Raw genomic sequence first — 3,287 nt, forward strand, 5'->3', positions numbered from 1 at the left:
ACCTCGTCGGCGTCGTAGGTTTAGGCCATTCTTTACGGCCTCAATCTTCGGGTATCCACCCGGATGCCATCAGCTCCAATAATATGCCCGTAAATGCCACCGAAGACAATCAGAATTCATATTTAGAAAATTAAAGCATATAATTTTGTGGTGCCGGAGCGTGCCAAGTACCGTCCTCAAATGATTCGCATGTTCGCTTCGATCGTGAATAAACCGTAATATCATCAATAAATACAATCACGAACATATCCAAGAACGGTCCGAATACCCGATTCATGTCCATAAATACCGCTTGGCATTATGTACCCAAAAGACATCACTCGAATTCACAATGCCCGTATTTCCGGTCCTCGAACGATGTCTTTAGAATATCACCCTCTCGTACCCGTACCCGATGATAGCTCGACCGCAGTGTCTATCTTCGGAAACACCTCGCACCCCGCAATCGATCAAACAAATCATCAAACTCGGGGAGGGGGTATTTATTCTCCGGTTACCTTATTCACCGCTTAATCAACGCATTAATCCAGCGATCCATCCTTCTTTCTCACAAACAATACCGGCGCTCTCCAGTGATGTAATCGGGCCTAATAAAGCCCTTCTCTACCAAATCTCTCACCGTTTTTCAATTCTCTCATTGCGTACACATTCGTACGTAGCGATAATAGATACGGGCCGAGTATCCGGCAACAAATCAATACGAACTCTATCTCCCCGCTCTCGGGGAAACACCGAAATTATCCGGAAATACATCTAAGAATTCATTAACCACCGACCGATCGAAGAGTCGTGCCACCGCTTCTAAATCATGAACACGAATCCGTATGATAAATATAGCCTTTTTCGATCATTTTTCGCCTCGTGTACGAAACAACTGCCCTTGGCGATGTCAGTATTACCCGCCCACACCATAATCGCTCCCCCGGAACCGAAAAACGGACTATCTTCTTTTGACACCAACATTAGCATAACATGAAGCTAGCCAATCCATACTCATAATCACGCGAACTCTACCATATCTAACTCCTACCAAATCGGTCTTAGTACAAATGGCAGATAGACAATCACCGAACAATCTCTATAAATCAGTCAATATAACAGTATCCCCTACCGGTGTAGCTACCTCAAAAAGGCTCTACTCTGCTCTATCTATCCTAATTTTATTAGCAACGAGGGGAGAAATATATGACAAAGTAGAACTCAGATCAATCCGCGTACACATCTCAGAGAGAAAATCGTTAATATACCCGCGACAACACATTAGGCGACGCCTCCTGGTCCCCGTCGGCCGGCCAATGCATAAATGCGGACCAAGGACCGCTAGAACCTCGGAACTTCACCACGACCCCCTCGCTCGGCCTCGCCGGTGCCGGGTGTACCCCGCCCGCGAGGCACATAGCTACCGAGGATGAAGATGAACATCGGCCGACCCAGGAGAGCTCGCGCCCGCCGCACCACTTAACCGACACCATCACATCGACGGCCCCGACGCCGCAAGTAAAGCACGCACCGTGGCACGAAAACACCTTCCGGGTGCCGTCTCCCGCGGGGGGAAAACGAGGTCCGGTTCATCCGACCGCCGGGGAAACCCCTTTGTCCAACCCCGAGCCCGAAACCCCGGAACCGTCCCCCCCCGAAAGGACCCCCCCCCCCCGCGGGGAACCCGGGGGTACCCCCTGCCGGGGCCCGGGGGGGATATTCGCCCGGCCGGGGGGGAGGCCCCTCGCCAAAATCCCCAAACCGATGACCCAGCCCCGGGGCCCGGGCCCCCCCATCAACCCTACCGGGCCCGGGGCCCGCTCCCCTCCTCCAGGGCCCGGGGCCCGTAACCGGAAACCCCCCTCCGGGCCGCCAACACCAACAATAATGAAGACCGGGTTTCCCCACCATAACCCCATCCCGTCACCTAAATTTCCCTATGTGCGCATATCCGGCCGAATCGAACTTTTTAAACCCTACCCCGGGTTAGCTCGTCCAACAAGAGGAATTTGTCTACTGCCCACCTCACCTCCGGGTAGAAAATGAGCCAGAAGGCCTCTCGTAAACTCCCGCCCACACGGGTCGAGGGGCACCGCCCAGACAAACATCCATGACTCATACCAATTAGCCGCCACATCGTGCAACCCAGATGACGCTATCTCAACCGACTCGTCTCGGAAGCACTAATCAATCGCAGCAGTACGCCCACCTGCCCGACGAACTCATGAGGGTCCTTCGCGGGCTTTGACCCGAAAACTCGGTGGGCCACAAAGCAAAAAGTCACGGCCCTCCGACTATCGCGCCCGTCCACACGATCCCCTCGCGGCCCTCGCCGCGGGACCTCGCTCTGCCACCAACCGAGTCAATAATCGGATCCCCCGGCAGTGGTCCCATCATCCGCCCGTCGGGGAGCCGGAGGCTGTGCACCGGTGCCGCAGAGGCCGGCGTGAGCCGCCCCTCGTGCCGCAACCGTGGTCGCTCCAAACCCTCCGATCGAAGCAGACAGCGTAACCAGCCGTCGTGAGGCAATATCCGTTCAACCGACACGAGCCCCAGTCATCCAAAGCCCGGTCTCACCTCGCCGCCGTAGACTTTCCTTCGGCGGCACCGTGGCCTTCCCCGAGGCATCGCCGAGGACATAACATTTCGTCGAAACAGTCATCCGATAACAAAGCTCTATCGCACGATCTAAGATCGAAGGAAAGATAACATCCTCTAAATGCCCCGTAGTTTCTCGCTATAGACGTGGTGCACAACACACCGATAAACAAGACTCTCATCGGGACACTTGCCTCGTAGACATTCCCGAGGACGAACCGCTTCGATATCACACACGTACCCAACCCCGTAGGTCGTGACTAGTGCCCGAATTGGGCACCCAAACACATTCATAAATCCGAGTCGCAAATCGCAGGGGCTTATACGTACACAAATATCAAACGCCGTTCCCCGTATTATATCAAACCTGTCGCAAACACATCTCAAACACGCCCATATATATATCGGTTTCAAGCAAGGCTATCAAATGGCGCAACTGCCCAACCCCGAGAATTTAACCTCGCCAAATCAACCGTTATACTGTATTTCGTGTGTTCTGGACATTACTAGACAATGGTGAGAAGGTAACGATAAGACTATGTCCTAAAATAATTTTAACGTACGAGTCACGGGAATATTATTTATTTAAATACTGGTATTATGGAAATATCGAGAAAGGCTATGTGCGAAGAGAAAATCCGCAAAATGGGCCGTGAAAAGAATGTAGTCATGTTAGGGGACAAATGGCACATTACCGAGGAAAGTCGAGG

This window comes from Lycium ferocissimum, chromosome 3 (assembly GCF_029784015.1).
Source record: "Lycium ferocissimum isolate CSIRO_LF1 chromosome 3, AGI_CSIRO_Lferr_CH_V1, whole genome shotgun sequence".
Taxonomy (NCBI): domain Eukaryota; kingdom Viridiplantae; phylum Streptophyta; class Magnoliopsida; order Solanales; family Solanaceae; genus Lycium; species Lycium ferocissimum.